This window comes from Fundulus heteroclitus, chromosome 2 (genome assembly GCF_011125445.2).
Source record: "Fundulus heteroclitus isolate FHET01 chromosome 2, MU-UCD_Fhet_4.1, whole genome shotgun sequence".
In the NCBI taxonomy this organism is placed as follows: Eukaryota; Metazoa; Chordata; class Actinopteri; order Cyprinodontiformes; family Fundulidae; genus Fundulus; species Fundulus heteroclitus.
The window spans coordinates 10,046,364-10,064,306 of record NC_046362.1 but is presented as its reverse complement, the minus strand read 5'-3'; the positions used below and the strand labels follow the sequence as shown (position 1 = coordinate 10,064,306).

At 40.0% G+C, this 17,943-nt stretch overlaps 4 non-coding genes across 4 annotated transcripts; all 4 read left to right on the top strand.

Moving 5' to 3' along the window:
- Positions 1-15,348: 15,348 nt before the first annotated feature.
- On the top strand, positions 15,349-15,421 carry trnam-cau. Its single transcript has one exon. It is a non-coding gene; the product is annotated as a tRNA-Met (tRNA).
- Positions 15,422-15,532: 111 nt separating this feature from the next.
- On the top strand, positions 15,533-15,605 carry trnar-acg. The gene has a single exon. It is a non-coding gene; the product is annotated as a tRNA-Arg (tRNA).
- A 1,559-nt stretch (positions 15,606-17,164) lies between these two features.
- trnam-cau lies at positions 17,165-17,237 on the top strand. Its single transcript has one exon. It is a non-coding gene; the product is annotated as a tRNA-Met (tRNA).
- Positions 17,238-17,348: 111 nt separating this feature from the next.
- Positions 17,349-17,421, top strand: trnar-acg. Its single transcript has one exon. It is a non-coding gene; the product is annotated as a tRNA-Arg (tRNA).
- Positions 17,422-17,943: the final 522 nt, after the last annotated feature.

Here is a 17,943-nt window from a genome sequence, read left to right as displayed (position 1 = left end):
ACAGACCCAAATGGGTTTGCAGATATAAAGACATAGAACATTTGCTGCAGCAAAGACAGTAAAACTGTGTTTAATAGTGTTTTGGTTGTAAATGAGTATTACTGCCACCAGTCCAAATGAATCTGAACCTCCTCCTCTTTTACTGTGTTCTTTAATTCCAATGTCCTGCTTCATTATTGTGACAAGAAAAACCTTTCTTGCTTTGCATATTGTTGAGACAATAACATAACAGAAATTTGGAATACTTCTGAATTGTTGAAACATTTGCAAAGAGAATGGATCCAAGACATGATTATAGCCTATCACCATAGTTGCAACGGCAGAAAATATGAAGGTATAAGCAAACAACGGGAACTCTCTCAATAACAAAGAGTCAAACTTTCTATCATGATTTTGTTTTTTGTTTTGGACTATTTTGGACTGATTATTCTCTCTCCATGCTCCACTCATCTCAGTCACCTCCCAGCCACCACTCAGCACTATTGTTAGTTCCACCTGTTGCTGCAGCTAATTAGTCCCAACTCAGCTCACCTGTCACTCCACCTACATAATACCTGCTTCATTCCACGACTCCCTGCCAGAATGTCTTGTTGCCTGTATGTGGTTTCACCAGTGTTTTCTCATCACTTGGCCTGTTATACCTTTGGACCTACCGTATTTATTGGACTTTAAGGCACACTTAAAATCCTTAAATTTTCTAAAAAAAAAAATTTGATGGTGCGCCTTATATATTATTATGGTTGTGCTTACTGACCGATTTTATGTGGTACAATGCACTCAAAAATTTGTTAAAATGTGTAAGTACGACTTTGGGAAGGAAAGAAGCTGCTCTGCTAAATGGATATTCGGAGCATTACGGTACACTGTGTAACTACCTGATCAGACCCCTGAGCTGTCTACAAGACTGCCTGACTGTAATGTCTGAACTAGAAGTGCATTCATGTAAAGGCCCACACATACTCGGGCGTACTTCCCTCCGCTGAGGTTCAAGGCGTACTCAAGGCGTACTCAAGGCGTATTCTGCGCGTACAGGTACATGGTGTCACACTATAAACGTCTCGGTGGTAAGAAGTCTTTACAACAAACTGTTTTATATGTGACACCGAGCTTGATACACTGAGCTGCTCCAAGTAGGCGGTCGCAAGGACGGCAGCATCATAGTCTCTCTGTTCTCACTGATAGGGCTACAGTGGATGGCTGCTGGAAAAGAAACGGCTCTAGGAGCTCAACTAACTAATCACACGTTTTACTATCTGTTCCACCACTTTGTCTCACTGGCAGAAAGTGTGGAAATTGTAGGAATTTGCCACAAGTATTGTAGGCAACAGTACACTCAACTATGAAGGGTAAAACATCCGCGGAGAGTCAGTGCGGAGTCCGCACAGCTCATTGTATATGTACAGTAGGCCCTAGTACTGACGGATAGCTGTGTACAAGAAGGGGCAGAGTGATATTACACACTTGGGAAGAATATTCTGTGCATCTTATAATCCGGTGCTCTTTATATGTGAACGAAGACACACATAAACACATTAATTCACAGTGCACCTTATAATCCAGTGTGCCTGAAAAATATGGTATTCTCGCCCTGCCCTCACTCGTTGGTTACTAGTGCTTGTGTGAACCGCCTGTTTCTGGTTGTTCCTAAGGACTGTATGTCTCGCTCTGCTCACGCTGGGGACACATTGCCTGCATTGTATGATCAAGTCAGCCTCTGTCTGGATTGTCTGGTCAGTTCTGTTTCTGCCTGTGTCATATGGTCAAGTCTGCTTCTACCTGCATCACCTGGTCAACTATCTCAGTCATCTCCAGTCATCATCTACCATTCTAGCCTGTCTGTCCCTGCGGCCACCATTCACGTAATTTAAATTGTTCAGCTAGAATTTTGGGTTCTCCAAGTACATCCATTACAACTTTCCTTTATGATTCAGGTAAAGGGTGGAGTAGCTTAGGTTATCTAAGCTACAAACCAGGGCCAGACGATAGTTCTTCACTCTACTTTCTTCTATTAATTTACTCCATTTATGCACTATTTCTAATTATTGCCACACTTTCTCTTTCCCTTAAAGGACCCCTTAGACCCCCCCCCCCCCCCCGTCTTCTCAAATCAATGCTTTCTCACTGACAATTGCTCTGCTGTCACAATGAGCTTTAGATAAAAGCAAAGGGACAGTTAAAATGTGTTTGACGTTAGCTTATTTAAAAGAAAACACCCTTTCATTCAATCCACAAAAAGTTTTTGATCCAAAATTTGCTCCACAGTTTGCAGTCCAAAACAAGACATGAACTGAGTGAAAATAAACTCAGTGAAAATAAACTTTTTTTAACAGCTGAGAACTAATTCTCACGATCTATTTTTTAAGATCTAAGAAGCTGCTTTGATTGTTTTCTCTCCCAACAACTCTATCTTTCTTCTTCTCCAGATTTAGAGCAGTGGGTATCTTTAATCTGGTGCAGACTAAGACAAAGCACAGCTTTTGACCCCAACTTTTCTTGTCAGAATAGATGACACCTCCTCAGACATCACCAAAAAAATCAGTTTCCTCCCACTGTAATTACTTGCTTTTACTAAAATGATGCTCAGCCTCCATGCTACCTGTCACTTTTATCAAAGGTGAAATATGTGACCCATGTAGAGGCCACGTAAGTATCGTTATTCACGTTAGCTCAGTTTGGCATCTGTCAGAAACAAGTCAATTTGTCTTCTTTATTCCGCAGGTCCTCTGTTCTTTGTGGTGAGAATATAGTTTTACAGCTGCCATTACACATTCCCAGGTTTAGCACTGCACATCAATCTCTTTGCAAACGTTGTGCAGTGCAGACTCCTGCTATGTCGGTGATGTATCCAGATAAGATAGATCCTTTGCACCTTAACTTTATGTTTCCAACCTTTGTTGAAAAAAATCTCAGTGCCAAATCATTCATTTACCATGCATAGCTCAGCTGTTTTTTCAGGTCTATCGATGGATTATTCCTTGCAAACTGAGTGGGTTTATCTGAGATGTAACCCAGAACACACGAAATGACCTTCCTAGATTTTATCATGTTATGTAAATTAAACAATCAATCAGACATTTAAGATAATAACCAATGCTTTTTTAATGGTAAGTCAGTTATGAAGTGCATCAATAGCTCTCAGGTTAAGTGACTTGAGAGTTAAGTTTTATATTAAGTGCTAAATAGTTATAAAGTTGATGTCTTAAGCTGCCAAATAACTGCTGAGTATCTTGACTGTATTGCGTTAAGTGACTTAGCTAAGTAAGCTAATTTGATAGCTACTTGATTTAAAAAAAAAGTTAGATAAAGGTCATTACATACTACACAAAAACAGTGAAATTTGTTGTTTTAGCTGTGGTGGTAGGAACAAGAACATAGTTCTTTTCAGGAAGGATATTTATGCTTCCCAGGAATTCACATGCAGAACTCCTTCATATTAAGTCCAATTTGTGTATGATATGCTTAGATACTCTTTAATATTGTGCTGTGAAGGAACCAGACCCTATCATAAACTTGAATTGAAGAAAAGATGCCTAACAAATACAGATTTGCTCTTCATATAGAATGTCATTCTCTGGAACGACATTCAGTTCTCCTTCCTTTTCCTACCCTGTGCTCAGCAGTAAGAACTGCAAATAAAAGTAGGTGACCAGAGTGTTTGAAAGAGCAAACTGTGTTTGTACAGCCTTCCCCCAGACCTGACGGCATGTTTTTTTCTGATACCATCTTTATTCCATCAATGACAGACAGGGTGTGGCTGGTGGATTCAAGGGTTAGGGATCAATGTGGGTGTTTGTGCATGTTCACGATGGGTGTGGGGCAAAGGTGAACCTGGACAAACACACAAGGTGATCTGTTAGAAGGAGAATAAAACAAGCAGCAATAACCGTAATTTGCCCACACGAGAAACTTTTTGAATGGGGGATTTATTTAATTAAGCATAGGAATAACTGCAAATAACATAATACTATCTTGCAGAACATACGCTGGGACATTTATGTTGTTTTATGTCCTACGATCTAACATATTCAGTTTTTAAAAATGCACATGTTTAATAGACATAATGTAAAATAATGTAAAATGGTGCGGAATTCAGGAAAGTATTTTTTTTCTTTTGTTTCATTGTCTTAGAATAATATATTTGATCTCTCTACTCCAGAAAGGAAAACAATCAAACAATAAGCTTTTGTCACTCTGACTTTGGATCAACCAATTTAGGCAATTAGATAATTTATTGCAGCTGTCTACAAACATCTGCAGATCAACACACTGCCATAACGAAATAAAAATTTTTTCCTGTCTTTCCCATTTTGAAGAGCTGCAAAGCAATATGGGTCCCACTGACATATCATATCCATACCTGGAGAAAAAAGCAAATCGTATAAAAAAAACCTTGACACTTATTAAGGCTACAAAACAAAATCTGGATGTTCTCAATTAACACATACTTAGGATAAATTTATTGTACAAAAACTGTTAAGGGTACACATACTTGTGGCATCTGCAAGTTAGAAATATAAAAACGCAACCTCCACTGGAATAAATGTTGTAATGTTCTTCTTCTCAAGTAATTTGTCAGTATTATGTTAATCTCCTCCAATAAAGGATGCAATTAGTTTGTTTTTACAGATCTTTACAAGGGGTGCCAATAAATATATTATTTTGCCAGCGGATTTCTTCTTGCTGAACTTTACACATTTGTGCCAGTGGGAGACCCACTGCTGCTGGAGGTTACATACAGGTGGTATAAAAATGGGTATCCTAAAGTATATCTGTCTATTCCACGCCTGAAAAAAAGCTACTTTTTCACAACATAAGAGTACATATGAAACCCTACCATCAACAAAAACAATCCTTATATCATGAGCTTTTGTCAGCTCAAATCTTCTGATTTTGGAAGATAAAACTATTCTGAGCTTTGAACACTGAAATGGAGACAAAAATGGTTCAATTTAACATTTGTTCAGTATCTTGGTTTTCTTTGTTGCATTTTTATATGATGATTTAAACTCAGCTTAATCCAGGTAATCTTCCAGAGTTACCAGCTCTTTAGAGTTTCTCACTTTCCTACTTCACCCAGGTAAATCACACCACGAATAAGGAAATAGCCTACACTTACACCACAGCACCTTTTTTTTCCAGCTATTTGTGATTGTTAATTATGAATACCAGCTAATGTGTTTTTATTTATTTTTATTTTTAGGGGGAACAGCTAGGTATGTACTGCCTTGTATCTTTCAGGACATTTTTGTTATGAATGGCGCTGGTGTACCCACTATTCAACCAGATACAGAGTTACATTTCTTTAAAAAGGTTTATTGTTTTATCAAGGGATGAATAGTGGCAGGTGAGGCAGACATGCAGAACCAGACTTGAACAGACGAGTTATGGCTGATGGTGCAGGCAGGCAGGGATAAGCAGGAGAACAGAGGACACAGGTAGAGAATGACCAGAACAAACGATGTGGACCGGGGGAACCACCAGGACGGCTGGAACTCAATGGGAAACAGTCAGAACTGCAGCATGCAGACACAGGCAACCTTTATCTGAAGTGTCCAGCTGGCTGAGCACAAAGGATTTGGTAGAGGCAAGGCACATCACACCGGACGGGACGAGAAGAGAAGAGAAGTTCTGGCAGGGAAGAGTTGGCTGAAGCAGGTATAAGTAGACCGGTGAACAGGTGAGCCGAGTTGACTAATTGTTGGCAGCAGGTGGAGTTGATGTGATTTAACTGACTGTTGACTGAACTGACTGGATAGCGGCTGAGAGGTGACAGGCTGACGGGAAAAGTCCAGAAAAGCAAAACAAACAAAAACCTAAATCATGACAATTTTGTCCTGGAGGTAGATCATCGGCTGACCTACTGCTTCCGACAACTTCATGTTCTCCTTCTATAGATGACACACTTGACTTTCAGGATTGAGCCCTGGTTTTCCCTTAGACATAGCTAACTTAATATATTGAAAGATGAATTATTGCCCTTTTTTGTTTTATTCTTAAATTCTGTGCAGAGTAAAGTTAAAAACCCTTCCTGGTTTTCCTTCATCCTGTTCACTTAACCTGGTGATTTTAGTCTGTCTCTGCTGTGGAGCTGGAAATGTAAAATGGCTGGAGCTAATCTCTGGACGGGGCTTTTCACTTTTTGAACCTGGATTTCCAACCTCTGGTTCTGCACCCCCATCAGAAAACAATGCCCCCACCATTGCTCCATCGGACATACGTGCACGTACGTCAACGTAACGTAGCAGTCACGGAGGATGTGGAATTTGGGCGTTATCACACAGTGTCTGGTTTATGCCACCGGGCTCACGTTGAATGCAGTGTGGGTTGTGGTCCTGATCCACACTACTCCTCGGGAAACAGCTGCAGCAGCGACTCCGGCTGCAGAAATGGCACTGGCGAGAATAGTTCATGCGGTCCTTTCTGTGGTTTCCTCTCATAAATTATTAAAAAACAGCCATGATTTGGCTCGTGAAATTCAGGAGCTTGATCCAGTAACCGCTGCGGCGTCCAATCAAACTTCCTTCTTGTGGAATCTTTGTCCAGCGCCACGCGGCCTCAGTAACCGGAATCGCAACCGCATGCAACTGATGTGAGTTGACACATTCATTTTTAATCGTTAGAGTTCCTTGCGCCGCCAAAGCCAATTCTGCACTGTATTCAATGTGAGCCCTGGGTTAGGAAGGTCTTGACTCAAGAAATGCAACATTGTTCCCCACATGTAGGATTTATCTGTGACCGTTGCCCCTTAATGTGCTGATTCCAGCCTCAGTCCACTCTTTGTGAAACTTCCCCAAAATTATGTTTACTAACCCCCAAACCTAATAAAAAAAAAAAAACTTGGATTGTTACATTTAGTATTTTGTCCATTGTTGGTTCCATGAGAAGGACAATTTGATCAAATTAAGGTACAGTATGCTGTTTAGTGATGAAATTGCACCACTTTTTAAAATACATTTTATCACCACTTTTATTGTCATCCTAATAAATACCACAAAATGTTTCGATGAACTTTTAAATCCACACCGTGCATCCCTACAGTACTTCCCAGTACAGAGTGAGTGTAATGCCCTTTGGTCTGTAATCTGGAGGATTCTGTTTCCTTTCTGAACCTCTCAGTGTGCGGAGTGTGTGTACGGCCTGACACCAATCTAAAGGGACCACTTCTGCCTCCACGTTTGATCTACTCTTCAATTACACCATGTAGCAATCTTCCACATCCAAAATATAGTGTTTGAAGTTTAAAGGATTCCCACTGATAATTTACACAAGGCCATGTTAGCAAGTCACTTCTTAGAAAAGTTGTTTTTCTGAGAGGAAGTCTGCAACTTTGGGATTTTTTTGGTTCTTGAAACTAAATAATAGATATTTCTTTTTCCATCTGTGTGTAAAAGAGGCACTAAAAAAATGTGTTCTTTGGTTTGTGATGACACCCTCAAATTTACATGTCTGTTAAGTAAAGCACTCAAGAATGTTTGGAATATCCACAAACCTTGTTTTACGTGACAAGTTTTTGCACAGTTAATCTCTCGGGACACTCATGTAATTTCCTCAGATAAAACACTGCAAGGGGTTTAACATGTAAGACATAAATAGTAACTTTGGTTGTATTCTACCCTAATTTATTTGCAAACCCATGTTTTTTTATTTTAGAAATTGGGGTATAGTAAAAACATGAAGTTTTATTTATTTTCTTTCTTACAGTTTTATAGAATGTTGTTTTTCATAGTGTAAGTTAAGTTATCAAAACTGGATCAGTTTATCTTTGGAATACACCGTTTTGGTCTATTTGGAAATAGATTGTTGTGATTGTTGGACCTAAATGATGCAATTTTTCTTAAATCTTCTTTATACCTGCAATTTTCACAATAACTAAAGTAGGAAATTACAAAACGGAGCCTTGAGAAAGTAACCATACAACCATGCATTACAACCAACATGTATTTTGTTGGAGTCTTGAATATTATAGCCCAACATATAGCAGTGTACAATAACGGATATAGTTAAAAACTTGCCAATTAAGACCTGAAAAGTGTTGTTTTTGCGTTTGGTTTCAGGCCCCTTGAATCAATACTTTGTGGGAAACACCTTTCTCTGTGATTACACCTGCAAGTCTGTTATGGTATCTCTCTATTAACTTTGCACACCTAGACACCGTTTTTGCCTATACGGCTTTGTAAAATAGTTGAAGTTCAGAATGGATGGTGAGCAGCTGTGAACATCAATTTTAAAGTCTTGTTACATTTAGCTGTAGCCTCCAAGTCTTCCAGGGTAGCCCTGCATTTAGGTCCAAAGATATTCCCATCGACTCTGACAAACTCCCCCCTCCCCCCCCAAAAAAAAAAAAACACACACACACACAAACACACACAGAGCATAATAATAAATAATACCACCACTATGTTTCGGAGTAGAAGTGATCTATTTCTGATTATGTGTTACCTTTGTTTTTTTTCATTAAACGCAGTTCCTTACATGGAGACCAAATATTTTGTCTTTATGTGACTAGAGCACTTGGAAAGACAACTGGTGACAGTGGATTTTATTTAGCTGTATCATAGCTAGGGTGGTGGCTGGAAGGGGTTGTGGAGGACAGGGTTAAGGGGTTGCCTAACACTTTAAGTTTACCGGTAGTAGCACAAGAGCAACAACATTTTTTTAATTTTTTTATCTGGATTGTCAAAACTAACACGCTTTGTAAGAACTTTGCATTGACATGAATATTGAAATGTTGTTTTTGACATTTCTGAAGTTTAAATTTTTGTTCAGACAGTTTATATTGTAAACATGTAACTAGATGCATAGTAGTTAATACAAACAGTTTTATTTGCGTAAAAAGTAGACTTTATGACGATCATGTATTTACCAGAGTTTTGCTTTAGCACAATGTGATTGTGTCCTTAGGACTGGGCTTTCTCACAATTCTGCCCTATGATGCTGCCATGAAAAGTAGGATCGAAATATTCTCCAAAAACAACCTCTTCTGACAACAAAGGTGAAATTTGGTAGCAATCTTTTCATTTTCCCACATGATCTTGTCACAAAAAAGTAATTTTGAGTCCTTTCAACCACTCTGTTATTCAGGGGTCACCATGGGAAGTCGTTACGATTTCTACACGGAATCGGCAGAGTTTATATACCTGATGATGTTCCTGATGCAACCAGGATATAAATCAAGTGAAAAAGTTGGACCTTCCCTTCTACGCCACAGGACTTGGTCACTAAAGGTAATACAGAAATGGCATTAGTAAAAGTAGCTACATTCTTTTGATTGGAGAATGTTTGGTGTGTATGGGCGAAAGCTTTAACTGAGATAAAAATGCTTAGAAATCAAAATTTACATTTTTGATTATTAAGTTTATTGTGCAAGATAAGAAACCTCTGACTTTATCATTATAAAATCTCCTTCTAGGGGCCTTTCTGTTAATTTGCGATCTTCATTTCAAATTTATATAAATGTCAACTTTTGAGTGAAAATAGAATACGTTTGTTTTATCGCATAACACTATAGGCTGAAAAAGTCTAAGTCCTGTATTACAATTTTAAAGGTATGTCAGTATGGTGTTACTTGAAAGGAAAGTTTGAGAACCAATGTTTGAAATTTTGGGGCGATTTGGACCTTTGGACTGTTCTTAACAAATTGGACATGCTTGGAGTGCCAAATAGTTCAGCCGAAGTTCACACCTGCTTTGATATTTCCGCAGAGTTCATTGTGTGAGATCAGGGCGGCCACTCCACTTTACCCTGACTTATTTATCCAATGAAAGGCCTGCATTTTCAAGAGAAAACGTCTCGGCACACCTGAATTTTAATTCTTCCTTACCTCTTTAGACAACTCCAAGCAAGTGTCACGTCAGTCTTTTGTCATTTCTGTGTAAGCTTGACACAAGCAGAAATGAAGCGAAAGCAGCTAAGATGTCAGAGCCATGAACTCTCACTCCAAAAAGGCCAAATAAATAATTAGCTTATCTCTAAAACGCTTTTCTTCAACCTCCAGGCTGTGCAGAGCGCAGCATTGCTAACTTCAAAAGTATTGCTCCTCATCACTTAATATCAGAAAAATTGTGCTCTTGGAGCATAACAGCTCATCAAAGCGTTGCTCCCCAAAGTTCTGCTGTACAACTTGTAACATGGTTAAGACACCTGTTAGTTCAGGATTTTTGAAATGGGTTTCTGTTAAAAGGTTAAAACTAGTTAGTTATCTATTGCAGGTAAGATATTATCTTGCCAAAACCAAAGCAAACATTTTCCACCTTAAAACAACTGCAGTCCCAAAAGTCTCATGACTTTTTTGAAGCGATTTGATTAATCATATAACTGTTGTCAGGTTTGCAGTGGGCAGTTGTTTATATAGAGGCCAGTTGTTATTTATATGGAAATTGGAGATATGAAGCTGGTACGCCACTAATGGTCTTCCAGTGTAAAACAGGTTCTGAGAATAGAACGTTTTAAGCATTTCTGTGGGGTACAATATTGTCCATTATGAAAGCAAAATGGGAGAACGAGCAAACATATAGCAGTTTAAGTGAAAACTACTTTATATGACTTCACAATCAATACCTTACTTTTATGTCAGACAGTTACTTTGACTAAAAAAGGTTTACATGGTCTCTTCTTAGTATGTGTTTCATTTAGGAAGGCCGATGGTGACATTACGCCTCCAATATTCATTTCCCTTTGAAAATAATCATCACCTTTTTCATAAATAATTGCCCAAAGGGAGCTTTACGAAAGTCTAAAGATTCACAAAATAGTATTTGCATAAACCAATTTCATCTATTTGAGACTGGAGTTGTTTTAAGACAGCAGAAATCCTGTTGTGATCTTGATAACTCTTGGACTAGCCATTAGGTGCAGCCTACGGGATCAACAAATCTGGATTTATACTTAACAAAAGCGGCAAGTCAGCTAGCTACTGCTAGTAAGACATCACGTGTTTAGCCATTCCTAAAAAATGATCTATCCCTTTAAGTCATCACTTTTTCTTATACATTTTTTCATATTTGTTAAAAAGACAACTCCTTTAACACAATGCCATAATTTGATAAAAAAAAAGTGGTTAATTATTTTGGGGGAAATTAAGAATTGTCCATGTTTGTACCTATTCAGTGCTTTTATGTCAATTACTTTGAATTGGATGAATTGCGGACATTTTTCCAAACAGCCCACGGTCAAATTATTTCACAAGCCTGCAAGAAGTGAAAGGAGGGAGAGTTTTTTTTTGTTTGTTTTTTTTCTCATGCAGGTGTGCTCAGCTGGACTGATGAGATTTCAGAGGAATATGAGAAAGAGCAATCTTGGACAGTGAAGGTCACCTGGTGCAGCGCAGCAATGAGCTCATTGGGCAGTTATGAACAGTTGTAGGCTGCCATCTATGTATCAAATGGGAAATTACAGCATCCTTATGTGCTTGAACTGAATTTAGAGATGATCAGTCTCATCGTCAGTGTTATTAAAACTGTAATATGTACAAAAATCAAGACACTGAAACATCGCCGCCTCCAGGCTATTAACATGCGGCTGACCATCTAAGATTTGGTCTATAAGAAACAAAGGATGAGCTGTGTTCTGAGTCTGAGAACAGAAGAGAATCCTCGCATTGAGTGTTCAGTTTCCAACAGTGGACATACAGGGTCTTCTGTTGGAGCCTGATTTGGTGCCCATGCCCCCCGTAGCTCCTCTCTGTCCCTAAGCGAGTCCTCCCTTTCATTTGCTCATTTGGATTCTGTTATGGGAGACCTCCCATGAGGTGGGTGAACTGTTACACTTCAAGACAAGACTGCTAATTAATCAAAGCAACTGTACACATCGGGTCTTGTGTGAAAATACATGTTTATTTTTTTAATCCATTAACTTGGCTGCACCAACATGAAGCCAATAATTATAGACAGAAATGCTAGAAAGCGATCATCAAGATTGTTTTCCTCTTCAATTTTGACGTTAGTATACAGTGGCTTGCAAAAGTATTCAACCCCTTGAACTTTTCCACGTTTTGTCACATTACAACCACAAACATAAATATGTTTTATTGGGATCTTATGTGACAGATAAACACAAAGTGGTATACAATTGTTACATAGAAAGAAAATATAAAAAGGTGCGGTGTGCAAAAGTATTCAGCCCCCTTTTCTCTGAGTGCAACCAATTGCCTTCAAAAGTCACCTGATGATTAATAACTGAATCTATTCCACCTCTGTGTAATCTGATCTCAGTACAAATACAGCTGCTCTGAGATGGCCTCAGAGGTTGATTAAGAGAATATTGTTGAGCAAACGGCATCATAACGTCCAAGGAACACACCAGACAGGTCAGAGATAAAGTTGTGGAGAAGCTTAAAGCAGTTTCAGGCTATAAAAAGATTCCCCAAGCTTTGAACATCTAAAGAAGCACTGTTCAATCCATAAAGAGTATGGCACAACTGTAAACCTACCAAGACAAGGCCATCCACCTAAACGTAAAAGGCTGAATCAGGAGAGCACTGATAAGAGATGCAGCCAAGATCCGCGGCACATGTGGGGGAATCTATTCACAGGACAACTAGTAGTCGTGCACTGCCCAAATGAGGTCTTTATGAAAGAGTTGAAAGAAAAAAAAAGCCATAGTTAAAAGAAAACCACAAGAAGACCTATTTGCAGTTTAGCAGAAGCCATGTTGATGACACAGCAGACAAATGGAAGAAGGTGCCTTGATCGGATGAGACCAAAACTGAACTGTTTGGCCAAAATGTGTGGTGGAGAACTAACACTGAACATCACTCTGAACACACCATCCCCAGTATAATAATCATCTTTATTGTCATTGCAACATACATATCAATTACATTTCTTCTCTGCATTTAACTCATCCCCATGGGGAGCAGTGGGCTGCCACTGTCTCCAGGGGAGCAATCTGGGGTCTTGCTCAGGGACCCAGAGTGGTAGTCTGAGTTAACCCCAGAACCTCTGGGACACAAGCACAATTCTCTACCCACTAGGCACCCACCACTCCCCCAAACTAGATAGTCACCATAGAAGATTCATCCAGCACAATAAACATGTCTTGGTAAAGATAATTCTTAACGATTACATAGCAGAGGATGGTTTCGATGCATCAAAGTCTGGGTTATGGGCCCGGCACGCTTCCGCTGTGCCACTCTCCTCTGAAGTATCAACTATGGGGTGCTTCTCTTTAACAGGGACAGGGAAGATGGTCAGAGTGGATGGGAAAATGGATGGAGCCAAATAAAGGGCAATCTTGGAGGAAAACCTGTTGGAGTCTACAAAAGACTTGAGACTGGGGCGGAGGTTCACCTAAAACTCCAAACATAAAGCCAGGGCTACAGTGGAATGGTTTAAAACAAAACATTCATTTGTCAGAATGGCCCAGTCAAAGTCCAAACCTCTACCCAACCGAGAATCTGTGGCACGATCTGAAAACTGCTGAGCACAAACACTATCCATCTAATCTGACTGAGCTTGAGCTGTTTTGCAAAGAAGAATGGGCGAAAATGTCAGTCACTAGATGTGCAGAGCTGGTAGAAACATACCCTTGCAGCTGGTATTGCAGCAAAAGGTGGTTCCACTTAGTATTGACTCAGGTGAGCCGAACACTTTTGCACAGTGCTCTTTTCAGTTTTTCTTTGTATATAAAAAATAAATCATGTATAATTTTCTTTCTACTTCACAATGGTATACCCCTTTGTGGTGATCTTTCACATAACATTCCAATAAAATATATTTATCTGTGGTTGTAAAGTGCCAATATGTGGAAAAGTTCAAGTGGTATGAATACTTTTGCAAGCCACTGAAGAATTACTTACTACTTGGTTTACCTAAATGCACACCACAATAACCGTGTGGTAAAAATCCTAGGTACTGTAATACCGTACAAATTTTAGAAGGTTACAAAATCAGCTTTTGTTATTCGAAAACTTACTATAAAACAGTGATGATTTTTTTTTTTTTTTTCTCATTTCATAAATAAAATCTTAGCCACAACACAACAAAAGCAAACATCTCTTAGTGTAACCCCTCTGAGTTTTGCTGGACGTCATATGACTTCCTTCCCAGTCTCACTTCCTCCACCTGCAGAGTTTCCGTCTGCTGAACTGAGTCATTCTGGGACTTCTCCCACCTTTGCCCTTGTTTCTGAACCGCAGGGTGCATCATTCCCCCCAAAGCACCTTTCTTCTCAGACCATCAGATCTTAGTATTGCCTTTGCTGTTAAAAAACTATAATCTGTCTATTGAAATAGGATGACAAAATAAGTACAAACATGAACCAAAGCATTCATACCTTGACAAAGGATGAATACATACATAATTTACTATCATAAAGAAAACTAAGAATCAAAAATCATCAGTATGTAACTTAAAATAATATAATGATACGGGAGGGATCAAATAACTGCATAAAACTACCACAGTTTCCTATAAGAAAGCAAACAAGGCATTAAACTGTCATCATTAAATTAAGTTTGTCTCTATTAGAAACCCAATACAGTAATTCAGTAAAGCTGTCACCTTGTAACATCTATAATCTTTTCTTTTTCAGCCTTTCTGCCATAGATATTATGTTGTGTATGGAAATGTTGTCCTTGTATTACTCAGTTTGACCTGACTGTCAGACAGATGGCATCACATTTTGACTCTTAAAAGATTTTGTATAGAGAGAAGCTTTTGGTCAACTCAGTCATTTTAGAGTTGTGAAGAATTGTTCTTCAGAACATTTGGAAATGTGATAAACAATGCCATGACACATATAATCCTTCCCAGATTGATGGGCAATAAGAACTACTGTTTTTCCTCCTTTGGATAGTATAGATAAATTTGCTTCAGACCAGAAAACTCACGCTTTTATAGAAGGGTACACCTACCAACAATTTCTTAAATGCATTCGATTGTATGTAGCTACTACCTCCCCTCTTTTATTCCTAAAGAAAAAAGCTAAGTTAGAATTAAAGGCGCTGGTCATATAATTAGAATTAGTTGACTTCTTTCCAGTAATTCCATTTTTAATGTGATATTTTTAATTAGCTTAGCTAGTTGAGCATATAGAGCCATGTCTTTTCCAGCAGGCACCCACCGCACATCTGTCAGTGCGCACTGAGTGAACCACTGTGTGCACTAGCTCTTTGCGACCGCCTGCTTGGAGGAGCTTTATCAAGCTCAGTGTCCCATATGAAACAGTTTAATGTGAAGACCTCTTGCCTCCGAGCAGTTCATAGTGTGACACCACGTACGCATACGTGGTCGTAAAAATTGAGCTCTGTGCGGACCTGTCGGCATGGGGTCCGAGCAAGTAATGCCGGCTCACGCATTTCTTGCAAACCAGCTATAAGAACTACAATTATACAGCTTGGTAGACTTTTGTGCCTCGTTGGCGCAGCTGGCAGCGCGTCAGTCTCATAATCTGAAGGTCGTGAGTTCAAACCTCACACGGGGCATTTGTTTTGATCTTCCACGTAAGGTAGTTCTTAAATTCTGCATGATTTCATGCCGCGGTACTACATCAATCACGGTACGACACGATGACAGTGCATCAACCGACACGTGAAGGGCTAGTGGCGCAATGGATAACGCGTCTGACTACGGATCAGAAGATTCTAGGTTCAACTCCTGGCTAGCTCGAGCTAATTTTCAAGCCTTATCTCCTTGGGGTAACTCAAGGCAGTGTAGGCAAGGACAACTGCTCTCTTACGTGACACAAGTTTGAGAAAAGCTACTACTCTTGTCGAGGGATTTTTGAAAACAATGTCTTTATGCATCTCATAACTAACATCCTCATACAGAAACTTTTTTCAGCGTCTACAAGCAACACAAAGATGAGAAGAAGCAGCGAGGCGTTTCATTGGACCTACAAGTGCGCACACTTTGACTAAGTGGAGAAGGACCACACGGTCAGATGTCGAGCTCCGTCACATGTACAGGGTTAAATCCTGCACTCTAAACCCTGTGTGCAAAAGCCTGCATAGCATACAATCCATCGACCTCTGGCTTATGGGCCCAGCGCGCTTCCGCAACGCCACTCTGCTTGCACCCGAACTCAATCAAACAGATCCAGGGTAGAAAACAGAGGACACCAGAGACCTATATAGCTGCTATTTCTGTTCAATTCAATTCAAAAATACTTTATTAACCAAAAGGGACACGGAATTTGGACACTAACCCGGTGCATTATTAAAAATATCACATTAAAAATTCACCTCCCGGACTGGAGTGTGAAGGCTCCTGTGGTGTATGTTGCGTCTGTGCTTCCCACCACTAGGTGGAGCTTGGCGCCTTGTCTTGTTGTTGTCCTGCTGAGGTCTCAGAGCAGAAGAAGGACTAAAACACAGACTAACGCCATCTTAGTCAAGCATACCTGTTGTCTATGTTTCTTGTGACAAATTGCTACAATTCCCACACTCTTTCGCAGCGGGACAAAGCAGGGGAAGGGATGCTTAAATGTTTAATTAGCTTAGCTATTTGAGCATATAGAGCCATGTCTTTTCCAGCAGGCACCCACCACACATCTGTCAGTGCACATAGAGTGAACCAGCGTGTGCACTAGCTCTTTGCGACCGCCTGCTTGGAGGAGCTGTATCAAGCTCGGTGTCCCATATGAAACAGTTTAATGTGAAGACCTCTTGCCTCCGAGCAGTTCATAGTGTGACACCACGTACGCATACGTGGTCGTAAAAATTGAGCTCTGTGCGGACATGTCGGCATGGGGTCCGAGCAAGTAATGCCGGCTCACGCATTTCCTTGCAAACCAGCTATAAGAACTACAATTATACAAACTTCAAATGAAGTATGATACTTACACAAGAAGAGTTTCAGAATTAAAGCAAACCGTGCTGTTAGAAACCCTTTTTCAGGTCCCAAAGCGAAGGAGCATTTAAAGGAGCAGCGGAAAATCTGGCTGTTGCGAACCTCTTTGTTTTCTTGGAAGCTCAGGGCGACCTTTGACTTGTCTCTCCAATTGTCCTGATTTTCTACAAAGTTGGATCTAAAAATGCGATTAAGAAAAAGAAAAGCTTGAGAAATGTAGATAAAACCTTCTGTTGAAGTCTTGTACTTTGCATTCAGGAAGTGCCAGGCTAGACAATCATTTGACGACGTGAATGCAAACACAGCCATGACAGGAATGATTAGAATCTCTGATTGTAGTCTGCTTGTGGATATGGGTCAGCTTGGTAGACTTTCGTGCCTCGTTGGCGCAGCTGGCAGCGCGTCAGTCTCATAATCTGAAGGTCGTGAGTTCAATCCTCACACGGGGCATTTGTTTTGATCTTCCACGTAAGGTAGTTCTTAAATTCTGCATGATTTCATGCCGCGGTACTACATCAATCACGGTACGACACGATGACAGTGCATTAAGCGACACGTCAAGGGCTAGTGGCGCAATGGATAACGCGTCTGACTACGGATCAGAAGATTCTAGGTTCAACTCCTGGCTAGCTCGAGCTAATTTTCAAGCCCTTATCTCCTTGGGGTAACTCAAGGCAGTGTAGGCAAGGACAACTGCTCTCTTATGTGACACAAGTTTGAGAAAAGTTAATACTCTTGTCGAGGGATTTTTGAAAACAATGTCTTAATGCATCTCATAACTAACATCCGTCATACAGAAACTTTTTTCAGCAGTCTACAAGCAACACAAAGATGAGAAGAAGCAGCGAGGCGTTTCATTGGACCTACAGGTGCTGCACACTTTGACTAAGTGGAGAAGGACCACACGGTCAGATGTCGAGCTCCGTCACATGTACAGGGTTAAATCCTGCACTCTAAACCCTGTGTGCAAAAGCCTGCATAGCATACAATCCATCGACCTCTGGACTTATGGGCCTAGCGCGCTTCCGCAACAGCCACTCTGCTTGCACCCGAACTCAATCAAACAGATCCAGGGTAGAAAACAGAGGACACCAGAGACATATATAGCTGCTATTTCTGTTCAATTCAATTCAAAAATACTTTATTAAGCCAAAAG